This window comes from Bombina bombina, chromosome 4 (assembly GCF_027579735.1).
Source record: "Bombina bombina isolate aBomBom1 chromosome 4, aBomBom1.pri, whole genome shotgun sequence".
Classification (NCBI taxonomy): Eukaryota; Metazoa; Chordata; class Amphibia; order Anura; family Bombinatoridae; genus Bombina; species Bombina bombina.
In genome coordinates this window covers 1,014,992,915-1,015,006,666 of record NC_069502.1, presented here as the reverse complement: position 1 = coordinate 1,015,006,666, position 13,752 = coordinate 1,014,992,915, and positions in this window count along the sequence as shown.

Here is a 13,752-nt window from a genome sequence, read left to right as displayed (position 1 = left end):
ATTTATGCTGACATTAGGACACACAGTGTAATATTTTAGGCAATGATTTTAAAATTCGAATTGATGTTTGATTCAATATAATCTTAAGATGATAGCTCAAATGGATTGCCCACCTAACATTAAACTGTCATGATTCAGATACAGCAGAAATTAAAATCACCTCTTTACTGTCATGCTATTTTCAGTGTATTTCTTCCTTCTCTTGAATTTCTTTTTCAGTAAGAAATGTCATTTTATATGCCAGTCCATTTTATAACAACTGTGAAGGGGTGGTTTTTAAAACTAGATTGCAATCAGGAGGGGTTACACAGATACAGAGAGAAAACTGACCCAGATTTTAAAATATCCATTGATTGCAAATAAATACATATGATACTCTGATTACATGTTATATTCACAATTATTCCTGCTCAGAATAATAATAAATTTACACTATATACATATAGTGGTATAAATAAACACAGAGATATGAAAGACAACATTGTTTCGAACAAAAGAAGGCATTTAGGGAAATGTAAATATGTTTGCAAAAGATTTCTGACATAGCAAACACACACAGAGAAATATACAAGTATGTGCAAAGATATATGTACAAATTCTAGCATTAATAATCATTTATAAAAAAAAAAAACATGAGATAAACGCATATCATTATTAATATTATTATTCTTTATTTATAAAGCGCCAACAGATTTCGCAGCGCTGTCCATGGGTACAAAGATAAAAGTACAGTACAATACAATATAAAAGACACCAGACAAAGTTTAACAAACAAATACAGGGGGGATTGAGGGTCCTGTTCCCATGGGAACTTACAATCTAGATGCGTAGGAGGGTGAGAAACAGGAGGTGGGGACTGCAAAGGTGTAAATGATGTTAGCATGGAGTTAGATGAGGGCAGCAATTAGGCAAGTGGAATTCATTTTATCATGACTTCTAGAAATACAAATACACATTAATTTATGTGGAAGTATCATATAACAGATTTTTTGGTATAACAAATAAATATAAAAATAACTTTCTATGAGATATTGTTTGTTGAGGTATAAATGTAGCTATTTCTTGGACATTAACTGATGCTCATCGCACCGTACTTGACGTGTGTGTTTTTGATGTTTTTTTTCTATAAATAAGGGTAACGTATGCAGATCCGCGGCAGCGATGTCTGGCGAGCATATTGACACCGGCGAATGCACTGAGATTGACGCTTTGATAAATATACCCCCTAGTCTCAACATACATAATGTGCCTGCCCACTGCCAAAGAAAATCCTGTATAAAGGATTTTAAAAATGTCCCCTTCTACAACATATGACATATTCTTCTGAAGTGCAAGTCTCCAAGACCTAGAAGAGAAAAGCACTTACCTGCAGTCTAGCTGTCCAGCAGGAAGACAGCTCACAAGTCATGGAAGCACACATACTCCTTACAGAGACTTGTACCATAGGCAGCAATGTGTAAGGAAACAAAGCAAGGACTACCTCACAACTTCCTAACTGCTTAAAAGCCACCACTACTCTACTAAAGATATTGATGTGGACTCAGCTAAACCTAAATCCTTGCTTGCAGGGAAATGTACCCAAAAAAAGAATTAATTTCTTCAGACACCAAACTTCACCTCATCCATTGACAGAGGCAAAGAGTATGACTGGGGATTAAATGTAGGGGAGTGACACTTAACAGCTTTGCTGTGGTGCTCTTTGCCTTCTCCTGCTGGCCAGGAATGATATTCCCACTAGTAATTGAATGAGATTGTGGACTCTCCATATCTTAGGAAAGAAATGATGTTACATTTACATAAAGGAAGGGAGATAAAGGGGAGGTCTGTCTTGTACAAGATAAATCATTCCTAAACGATTATCTCTTGCGAATAAAGCAGAGTGACCCAAGTAATTTTGCCTGACAGTGTCAACATTATCTCTCTCTCTCTTCTGATTATTATGAGCAAAAGTAGTATTTCACCTATAGATATCTTGCGTCATGCAAAGGACATGTCTTTGTCGTCCTCAATATGCACCACATTTCCTGTTCTCGTGTAGCATCCCTAATATTATTGCTGTTATTAGCATTTATTTGTATAGCACTGAAAAATTCTGTAGCGCTCGGAAACATTCTGCAGTGCTGAATTCTTTTTTATTTCAGTAAGTGGTACATGGTTATGTCACATGCAATGAAGAAATGTCCACACTTCCTCATTTTTTGTGGTGGGGAGGAGACTTTAATGAAGCTCTTATTTTGGCTCTTATTCGAGGACATACAACACCTGTTTTGCCCTTTCAGATAAGTGGTTAAATGTTCCCTTAAAAGGAAGGAAATTTGCAACACTAGCCCGCCAGGAGGTTTTGCTTGGGGGGCACTTATGTCCTCACATATATGACCTAGGGAGGGAACCCTTACCTGAAAAAGAAGCCTGACTTTTGAGAGATTCTTTTACAATGAAGATGATCACCAGAAGAGAAATAGTGATATTCTGGGCCACTGGACATCATGAAGGCTATCTATGGAGGGGAGAGAGCTATTAGATAACATTGACTTTTGAGAGATTCTTTTACAATGAAGATGATCACCAGAAGAGAAATAGTGATATTCTGGGCCATTGGACATCATGAAGGCTATCTATGGAGAGGAGAGAGCTATTAGATAACACATATCTGCCCTTCTTATTTACTTAGAGGGTAAAGAAACATCTCCTATAAAATGCAGGTAATCACCTCTGTAAGGGTCATCACCTGATAACTAGGCACCAGATGTATGTTTAATGAAACAGAGGGGGCTCTTTTAGAGCCTATGCTTCCCTAATAAAACACACAAAGGGACATGATCTTATACGATTTTCTATGGTTGGTGAAAAATAAACGTTTTACTGAAGTTATTGTGGGTAATTGTTTTTAACTGCTTAGTAATAAGATCTCATTTCATGTGCAAGAATTTGAGAATTTGGGTACATAATGCAACTATAGACATAACAATGTTGTTTAGTTATGTGTTATGAAACAACTTTGCAATATATTTTCATTAATTATTATTCCCTTTTTATGTAATTTTCACATTGAGCAATTGCTAATTCTAAGAATTTGCACCCTGCTGATTTATAAAGGTTAACCCTACTACAAATATGTCCTTAATTGGCTCCTCCAACTAAGGCAATGGTGGGTGGCATTTGGCTATTGAACAATAATTGCTGTAAAATTCTGTTAATTTGTTTTAAAAACATTATGGGGCCGATTTATTAAGACTCGAACGGACATGATCCGCTGTAGCGATCATGTCCGTTCGACATTGCTGAATGCCTACAGCATACGCTGTCTGCATTTAACATTGCACAAGCAGTTCTGGTGGACTGCTTGTGCAATTCCACCCCCTGCAGATTCGGCCGCTAGCAGGGGGTGTCAATCAACCTGATCGTATAGGATCGGGCTGATTGCTGTACGTCGCCTCAGAGGTGGTGTACGAGTTAAAGAGCAGCGGTCTTAAGATTGCTGCTTCTTAACTCCTGTTTCGCGCGGAAACAGATGTATCTAGCCCAATTTGGGCCATGATAAATCGGCCCCTAAGAGTTTTCTGCTACGATATTCTATAGCAACACAACAGAAATGTCTTGTAATTACAGGGTGTGTACTGTCCCTTTCAAAGGACTCAAGAAAATGTTTTAATCATGAATCAGACAGAGCATACAATAAAAAAATACACTTTATTTGCATTACCTTGGTTTCTTTTAGTTCTTATAGTGTTCAAAAATGTATAAGATTGCTAAAAGCATTCTTCTAAAACTGCTGCCATATAGTGCTTCAGTAACATGAACATTACCGATCTAGGTACTCTGTTAAAAAAAAAATACCATGAGAAGAAAATACATTTGATAATAGAAGTAATTTTTGGGGGGATTTCATGTCCCTTTAACTACAACAGGTCTCAAGGTAATCAGTGGCCTCCGTTTAAAAAGACAAATCACAAATCCTAACGATAAAAATCTTCAGAACAGAATTGGAAACCACTAGCCTCACTATAAAGAAAAAGAGAGCGACCAACTTGTAGCACGCCACATTATGCAAAATGGCCACATGTTGGCCATGCTGAGAACCATTCTTATTAATTGGATCCCCCCACTAAAGAGAGGTGGTGATATAGAAACCTCAAGCTACTCAAAAGAGAAGCATGCTGGATTAACCATTTGGACACACTGGCACCGAAAGGACTGAATACAAGCATTGACTATGCACTATTTTATTAATTGTACAATGTACCTTCCCCATGTTGACCCTTATGCTGCTGCCCATACATCTAGGAGCCTAAAGGTCTTCTAGAAATGTTACCTATGTCCTGCATACCCTCAGAAAGTTGATATACCTATGCAATTGAACTGACTGTTTAAAATAAGTTATATTGTGGAAGGTACCATATTCTTTGTAGCTCTCTATATAATTCTTGTGTAAATCACTTGTTTCATGTAGACTCTTTAGATATGGCATTATTGAATCGTCATTGGCTACTGATACGTCCCAAAACTTATGTATCTTTACCTATACTCCGGTTTACACAGAAGTTAAATAATGATATGCTTCTCCATTGGAAACCCTGGTTGTATTTAACACTCTGGGTATGCCTTTTTTTTTGCCATTTTATATTTTTGTATTTGTAGCAATATGTGTTTAAAGATTTAATGGACATCTATTTGCAAAATGCTAACGGCTGCTTACTCCGATCACTATTACACAGCTTTACATATACCCTTTATAATACTTTAGGCTTTTAGCATATCTGGTAGTCGCAACAAAGTTGCACGTTTAAAACACAATCCCCAGCAAAAAAATAGGGATTGTAACATAGGGATAACACCTATTTTATAAATATATAATGAAAATTGGATGCGCCCAAAACATATACCCAATATGGTGAACTAAATACTAAAACACTCAAAAATAATAAGTATCAAATATCAAGTGATGTTGATGTAAATGTTTCAACTGTCTCAAAAATGTTCTATGTGTATCAAAGAACAAAATATCTATCTGTTTCAGAGAGCAAAAAATCAAAATAAAAAGTAATAAAAAATATGTCACCATGTATCTTAATATAACATATCAAATGGTGCTGAAAAACCGTGCAAAGTTATGTGGTGATTAAAGTTCAAATGCACTTATCCAACGTATGGGTGGATCTCTTTCAAAATCTGTTGGTGTTCAAATTCGTGTTCTATAAGGTATTAAAAAAGAGAAGAAGGCACCACCATAGTGCACAATCAATGATGCAGGTAAAAGCCAGCGCACAATTGCGTGTACTTACAGGATTAAAGGCACTTGAGAAGTGCTACAAGGGCTTCCTGGACTCTTAAAGTCGTCCAGACAACTTTCCCCGTGTTCTCCAGGCCACTCAAACCTCTAGTCGGCTGCCCAAAATGGGATTCAGAAAGGATGTTGTTGAAAAACTACAGTTACCAACTTGTACCTTGTACCTTTCCCAGCTTCGTAAAAGCCTCCACAGACTATGGCCTAGATTTGGAGTTCGGCGGTAGCCGTCAAAACCAGCGTTAGAGGCTCCTAACGCTGGTTTTGGCCGCCCGCTGGTATTTGGAGTCAGTGATTAAAGGGTCTAACGCTCACTTTACAGCTGCGACTTTTCCATACCGCAGATCCCCTTACGTCAATTGCGTATCCTATCTTTTCAATGGGATCTTTCTAACGCTGGTATTTAGAGTCGTTTCTGAAGTGAGCGTTAGAGCTCTAACGACAAAATTCCAGCCGCCTGAAAATAGCAGGAGTTAAGAGCTTTCTGGCTAACGCCGGTTTATAAAGCTCTTAACTACTGTACCCTAAAGTACACTAACACCCATAAACTACCTATGTACCCCTAAACCGAGGTCCCCCCACACCGCCGCCACTCGATTAAAATTTTTAACCCCTAATCTGCCGACCGCCACCTACGTTATATTTATGTACCCCTAATCTGCTGCCCCTAACCCCGCCGACCCCTGTATTATATTTATTAACCCCTAACCTGCCCCCCACAACGTCGCCGCCAGCTACTTACAATAATTAACCCCTAATCTTCCGACCGCAAATCGCCGCCACCTACGTTATCCCTATGTACCCCTAATCTGCTGCCCCTAACATCGCCGACCCCTATATTATATTTATTAACCCCTAACCTGCCCCCCACAACGTCGCCGCCAGCTACTTACAATAATTAACCCCTAATCTTCCGACCGCAAATCGCCGCCACCTACGTTATCCCTATGTACCCCTAATCTGCTGCCCCTAACATCGCCGACCCCTATATTATATTTATTAACCCCTAATCTGCCCCCCTCAACGTCGCCGACACCTGCCTACACTTATTAACCCCTAATCTGCCGAGCGGACCTGAGCGCTACTATAATAAAGTTATTAACCCCTAACCCGCCTCACTAACCCTATCATAAATAGTATTAACCCCTAATTTGCCCTCCCTAACATCGCCGACACCTACCTTCAATTATTAACCCCTAATCTGCCGACCGGAGCTCACCGCTATTCTAATAAATGTATTAACCCCTAAAGCTAAGTCTAACCCTAACACTAACACCCCCCTAAGTTAAATATAATTTTTATCTAACGAAATAAATTAACTCTTATTAAATAACTTATTCCTATTTAAAGCTAAATACTTACCTGTAAAAATAAATCCTAATATAGCTACAATATAAATTATAATTATATTATAGCTATTTTAGGATTAATATTTATTTTACAGGCAACTTTGTAATTATTTTAACCAGGTACAATAGCTATTAAATAGTTAAGAACTTTTTAATAGTTACCTAGTTAAAATAATAACAAATTTACCTGTAAAATAAATCCTAACCTAAGATATAATTAAACCTAACACTACCCTATCAATAAAATAATTAAATAAACTACCTACAATTACCTACAATTAACCTAACACTACACTATCAATAAATTAATTAAACACAATTCCTACAAATAAATACAATTAAATAAACTAGCTAAAGTACAAAAAATAAAAAAGAACTAAGTTACAGAAAATAAAAAAATATTTACAAACATAAGAAAAATATTACAACAAATTTAAACTAATTACACCTACTCTAAGCCCCCTAATAAAATAACAAAGCCCCCCAAAATAAAAAATTCCCTACCCTATTCTAAATTAAAAAAGTTACAAGCTCTTTTACCTTACCAGCCCTGAACAGGGCCCTTTGCGGGGCATGCCCCAAGAATTTCAGCTCTTTTGCCTGTAAAAAAAAACATACAATACCCCCCCCAACATTACAACCCACCACCCACATACCCCTAATCTAACCCAAACCCCCCTTAAATAAACCTAACACTAATCCCCTGAAGATCTTCCTACCTTGTCTTCACCATCCAGGTATCACCGATCCGTCCTGGCTCCAAGATCTTCATCCAACCCAAGCGGGGGTTGGCGATCCATAATCCGGTGCTCCAAAGTCTTCCTCCTATCCGGCAAGAAGAGGACATCCGGACCGGCAAACATCTTCTCCAAGCGGCATCTTCGATCTTCTTCCATCCGGTGCGGAGCGGGTCCATCTTGAAGCAGGCGACGCGGATCCATCCTCTTCTTCCGATGTCTCCCGACTAATGACGGTTCCTTTAAGGGACGTCATCCAAGATGGCGTCCCTCGAATTCCGATTGGCTGATAGGATTCTATCAGCCAATCGGAATTAAGGTAGGAATTTTCTGATTGGCTGATGGAATCAGCCAATCAGAATCAAGTTCAATCCGATTGGCTGATCCAATCAGCCAATCAGATTGAGCTCGCATTCTATTGGCTGTTCCGATCAGCCAATAGAATGCGAGCTCAATCTGATTGGCTGATTGGATCAGCCAATCGGATTGAACTTGATTCTGATTGGCTGATTCCATCAGCCAATCAGAAAATTCCTACCTTAATTCCGATTGGCTGATAGAATCCTATCAGCCAATCGGAATTCGAGGGACGCCATCTTGGATGACGTCCCTTAAAGGAACCGTCATTAGTCGGGAGACATCGGAAGAAGAGGATGGATCCGCGTCGCCTGCTTCAAGATGGACCCGCTCCGCACCGGATGGAAGAAGATCGAAGATGCCGCTTGGAGAAGATGTTTGCCGGTCCGGATGTCCTCTTCTTGCCGGATAGGAGGAAGACTTTGGAGCACCGGATTATGGATCGCCAACCCCCGCTTGGGTTGGATGAAGATCTTGGAGCCAGGACGGATCGGTGATACCTGGATGGTGAAGACAAGGTAGGAAGATCTTCAGGGGATTAGTGTTAGGTTTATTTAAGGGGGGTTTGGGTTAGATTAGGGGTATGTGGGTGGTGGGTTGTAATGTTGGGGGGGGGTATTGTATGTTTTTTTTTACAGGCAAAAGAGCTGAAATTCTTGGGGCATGCCCCGCAAAGGGCCCTGTTCAGGGCTGGTAAGGTAAAAGAGCTTGTAACTTTTTTAATTTAGAATAGGGTAGGGAATTTTTTATTTTGGGGGGCTTTGTTATTTTATTAGGGGGCTTAGAGTAGGTGTAATTAGTTTAAATTTGTTGTAATATTTTTCTTATGTTTGTAAATATTTTTTTATTTTCTGTAACTTAGTTCTTTTTTATTTTTTGTACTTTAGCTAGTTTATTTAATTGTATTTATTTGTAGGAATTGTGTTTAATTAATTTATTGATAGTGTAGTGTTAGGTTAATTGTAGGTAATTGTAGGTAGTTTATTTAATTATTTTATTGATAGGGTAGTGTTAGGTTTAATTATAACTTAGGTTAGGATTTATTTTACAGGTAAATTTGTTATTATTTTAACTATTTAATAGCTATTGTACCTGGTTAAAATAATTACAAAGTTGCCTGTAAAATAAATATTAATCCTAAAATAGCTATAATATAATTATAATTTATATTGTAGCTATATTAGGATTTATTTTTACAGGTAAGTATTTAGCTTTAAATAGGAATAAGTTATTTAATAAGAGTTAATTTATTTCGTTAGATAAAAATTATATTTAACTTAGGGGGGTGTTAGTGTTAGGGTTAGACTTAGCTTTAGGGGTTAATACATTTATTAGAATAGCGGTGAGCTCCGGTCGGCAGATTAGGGGTTAATAATTGAAGGTAGGTGTCGGCGATGTTAGGGAGGGCAGATTAGGGGTTAATACTATTTATGATAGGGTTAGTGAGGCGGATTAGGGGTTAATAACTTTATTATAGTAGCGCTCAGGTCCGCTCGGCAGATTAGGGGTTAATAAGTGTAGGTAGGTGTCGGCGACGTTGTGGGGGGCAGATTAGGGGTTAATAAATATAACATAGGGGTCGGCGATGTTAGGGCAGCAGATTAGGGGTACATAGGGATAACGTAGGTGGCGGCGTTTTACGGAGCGGCAGATTAGGGGTTAAAAGTGTAATGCAGGGGTCAGCGATAGCGGGGGCGGCAGATTAGGGGTTAATAAGTGTAAGGTTAGGGGTGTTTAGACTCGGGGTACATGTTAGGGTGTTAGGTGCAGACGTAGGAAGTGTTTCCCCATAGGAAACAATGGGGCTGCGTTAGGAGCTGAACGCTGCTTTTTTGCAGGTGTTAGGTTTTTTTTCAGCTCAAACAGTCCCATTGTTTCCTATGGGAGAATCGTGCACGAGCACGTTTTTGAGGCCGGCCGCGTCCGTAAGCAACTCTAGTATCGAGAGTTGCATTTGCGGTAGAAATGCTCTACGCTCCTTTTTTGGAGCCTAACGCAGCATTTGTTTTAACTCTCGATACCAGAGTTAAATTTATGGTGCGGCCAGAAAAAAGCCCGCGGAGCGTTAACAGCCCTTTTACCGCCGAACTCCAAATCTAGGCCTATGTGTGGTATTCACAAGCAAGCTGGTTTAAAATAAACTTAAAATGATGCTTGTGGAAATAGTCTAATATAGAATAAAAAAGACTTTAATCTTAAAAACACAACGTTTCACGATCTAGCATGATCGTTTCATCAGGTGTAAATACATGATTAAAATTCCCACAGCTTTTTTGTTACTTTTTTTGCGACAAAAGAGAGATTTGAGATTGAAGTGCATTTTACATGTGATTGTTCCTTTATTGTGTATTTGCTAGAGTGCAAATGTGGCATCCAATTTATTGGAAGAACCTCTAGACCCCTCAAGAAAAGATGGGGGGAACATAAGAGAAATCTTAAAAATACTGTTAAGAATCATAGTGTACCTAGGCATGGAAATAAATGCCATCCTGGAGAAACAGAAATTTTCAAGATTTTTCCACTAGAGCGAGTTAATCCCAAATGGGGTAGAAATAGACTCCTGTATCTAAGGCAAAGAGAAATATACTGGATTTGGAAGATGAAAACCTCTTTGGGTTCAATGAAAATATACACATGGCAGCATTTAATAATTCACTTTAAATAGCATTGAGGGTTAATTAAGGGTGGGTTAATCAAACCCCTTCTCACTCTTTGAACATAAAGCCCTTGCAACGATCCGTAAGCTTTTGTACCAGTATTATGTAAGTTTAGCTTATAACTGTATAATCACACACGGCTAGATTACAAGTTTTGCGTTAGAGGCTATGCGGTGCTAACGAGCAGTTTATGCTCACCGCTCACTTACAGACAGCGCTGGTATTACGGGTTTTTACAAACCTGTTGTTAAAAGACAAGAAGTGAGCGTTGAGCAAAATTTTTCTCGTTACCGCACTTCAATACCAGCGCAGCTTAAGTCAGCGGTGAGCTGGTGTAACGTGCTTGTGCACGATTTCCCCATAGGAATCAACGGGGAGGGCCGGCTGAAAAAAAGTCTAACACCTGCAAAAAAGCAGCGTAAAACTCAGTAACGCAGCCCCATTGATTCCTATGGGGAAACAACAGTTATGTCTACACCTAACACCCTAACATGAACCCCGAGTCTAAAAACCCCTTATCTTACACTTATTAACCCCTAATCTGCCGCCCCTGACATCACCGACACCTGCATTATATTATTAAACCCTAATCTGCCGCTCCGGACACCGCCACCACCTACATTATACTTATGAACCCCTAATCTGCTGCCGCCAACATCGCAGACACCTACATTATATTTATAAACCCCTAATCTGCCGTGCCCAAATGTCGAAGCAACCTACCTACACTTATTAACCCCTAATCTGCCGCCCCCAATGTCGCTGCCACTATAATAAACATATTAACCCCTGAACCTAAGTCTAACCCTAACCCCCCCAACTTAAATATAATTTAAATAAATCTAAATACAATTACTATAATTAACTAAATTATTTCTATTTAAAACTAAATACCTATAAAATAAACCCTAAGATAGCTACAATATAACTAATAGTTACATTGTATCTAATTTAGGGTTTATTTTTATTTTACAGGCAAGTTTGTATTTATTTTAACTAGGTAGAATAGTTACTAAATAGTTATTAACTATTTAATAAACTACCTAGCTAAATTAAATACAAAAGTACCTGTAAAATAAAACCTAACCTAAGTTACAATAACACCTAACACTACACTATAATTAAATTAATTCCCTAAATTAAATACAATTAAATAAAATTAGCTAAAGTACAAAACCCCCTCACTAAATTAAAGAAAATAATAAACAAATTACAAGATTTTTAAACTAATTACACCTAATCTAATCCCCCTAACAAAATAAAAAAAGCCCCCCCCCAAGTAAAAAAAAGCCCTACCCCATTGCCCCAAAGTAATCAACTCTTTTACCTTTAAAAAAATTACAAATCCCCCCCAACATTAAAACCCACCACCCACACAACCAACCCTACTCTAAAACCCACCCAATACCCCCTTAAAAAAACCTAACACTAACGCCTTGAAGATCACCTTACCGGGAGAAGTCTTCATCCAACCGGGCCAAAGTCCTCAACTAATCCGGCAGAAGTGGTCCTCCAGACAGGCAGAAGTGGTCCTCCAGACGGACAGAAGTCTTCATCCAGACGGCATCTTCTATCTTCATCCATCCGGCGCGGAGCGGGTCCATCTTCAAGACATCAACGCGGAGCATCCTCTTCTTTCCACGGCGACTGAAGAATGAAGGTACCTTTATGTGACGTCATCCAAGATGGCTAAACATTTAGGCGTGATAAAAATTATATTTTCTTTATTCCTCTTGTTAGACTGAACCCTATGACAGGTAAATTACAACAATAAAGTTCTAAATATTTGAAGTTATTCAGACCTGTGAGTGCCTCTTCTTTCACTAAGTTTATATATATATATATATATATATATATATATATATAAATAAATATATATCCTATACTATTAAAGGCCAAGGGTTAGATTTACCAAGCAGCAGATGCTGCAATCTACCCCCAAAGTTTCAGGTCTGTCTGAAACTTATTAAGAAGCAGCGTTCGTAAGACTGCTGCTCCTTTACTCATCTGCAACCTCTGAGGTGGTAGACCGCAATCATCCCGATCAAATAAGATTGTGATGATCGACACCCCCTGCTAGCGGCCGATTGGCCACGAATGTGCAGGGGATGGCATTGCACAAGCATTTCACCAGAAATGCTTGTGCAATGATAAATGCAGACAGCGTATGCTGTCAGCATTTAGCGATGTCAAGCGGACATGATTCGCTACAGTGGATCATGTTCGCCCGACATTTGATAAATCTACCCACAAGTATGTTTGTCTGATGCAGTCATGCACAGTAGAGACTGTGCGGGAACAAACATACCTGGCCTTAACCGCAGGCTCGAGATAGCTTCAGGACAATGTACTTTAAAAATGATTTGCCCCTTATGTGTTTGAAATGTTATACCAGCTGCAGAGTTTGAAATCTATGGAATATTGCTCCTTTGGGTATATTTTGTGTATAAAAATAGCTATCTCTGCTAACTGAATCCACAACCAATTAAGGTCCAGATTATGAGTGGCACGCTAACAGTTACGCGCAAGCAAAAATAACACTAACATCAAACAAAAATGATTAACAAAATTGCACAAAAAGTTATAAGGACTCAAAGATATGAGGTCTCAGGTGTTAGGAACAAAAAGGCAGGCAAAGGGCTTTAACATAGAAATACATACATATACATGTCTAAAGCTGTATATGTGTATATATATATATATATATATATATATATATATATATATACATATATATATATATATACCGTATCTCACAAAAGTGAGTACACCCCTCACATTTTTGTAAATATTTTATTATATCTTTTCATGTGACAACACACAGCCATTAATGTATTAACTGTTGGCAACAAAAGTGAGTACACCCCTAAGTGGAAATGTCCAAATTGGGCCCAAAGTGTCAATGTTTTGTGTGGCCACCATTATTTTCCAGCACTGCCTTAACCTTTTTGGGCATGGAGTTCACCAGAGCTTCACAGGTTGCCACTGGAGTCCTCTTCCACTCCTCCATGACAACATCCCGGAGCTGGTGGATGCTAGAGACCTTGCGCTCCCCCACCTTCCATTTGAGGATGCCCCACAGATGACCAATAGGGTTTAGGTCTGGAGACATGCTTGGTCAGTCCATCACCTTTACCCTCAGCTTCTTTAGCAAGGCAGTGGTCATCTTGGAGGTGTGTTTGGGGTCATTATGTTGGAATACTGCCCTGCGACCCAGTCTCCGAATGGAGGGGATCGTTCTCTGCTTCAGTATGTCACAGTACATGTTGGCATTCATGGTTCCCTCAATGAACTGTAGCTCTCCAGTGACGGCAGCACTCATGCAGGCCCAGACCATGACACTCCCATCACCATGCTTGACTGTAGGC